Below are 576 nucleotides of genomic sequence, written 5' to 3'. Positions count from 1 at the left end.
CTTGGAAAGTGAGACTGAGGGCAGGGTCCTGGGGGGTACAGGTGAGTCTCCACGGGAACAGAAACTGACTGTGGATTGTCTTTTGCTTACCTGGTAGAGGCTGCAAATGCCCAGAGTGCTATTAATATAAAAGAACTGAAATAAGGTATTATTCTAGCTTGGACCACTAAGCCTCACTTCCTTGGACCAAGAAACATGCCGTTCAGCGCACAATGTTTTGCAATGGGCAGCGAGATACCCTCCTTAGAGTGATAATTTGATAGGGAAGCGGAACAGTCAACTGAAACATTGATTATCTAAAATGGGGGGAGATAAAGGCATGAAGGGCTGGCTTCAACGCCTTCACCGGTGTGTGCCGCTACTCCACACGAGTGGGCTAAAGGAGTGTCCCCACCAGACTTTCCTCCATTTTTCCAGTGGATCTGGGGATGAGGGGGTAGGGAGGGTGCTAGTATAATGACTGGCATTTTGTTGTTGTTGTTGGTGGTGGTGGTGGTTTTTTTTTGAGACACTGTCTCGCTCTGCCGCCCAGGCTGGGGTGCAATGGCATGATCTTGGCTCACTGCAAACTCCACC

This window comes from Mandrillus leucophaeus, unplaced genomic scaffold, assembly GCF_000951045.1.
Source record: "Mandrillus leucophaeus isolate KB7577 unplaced genomic scaffold, Mleu.le_1.0 Scaffold86, whole genome shotgun sequence".
Lineage (NCBI taxonomy): Eukaryota > Metazoa > Chordata > Mammalia > Primates > Cercopithecidae > Mandrillus > Mandrillus leucophaeus.
Note: the sequence above shows the minus strand (reverse complement) of the source record.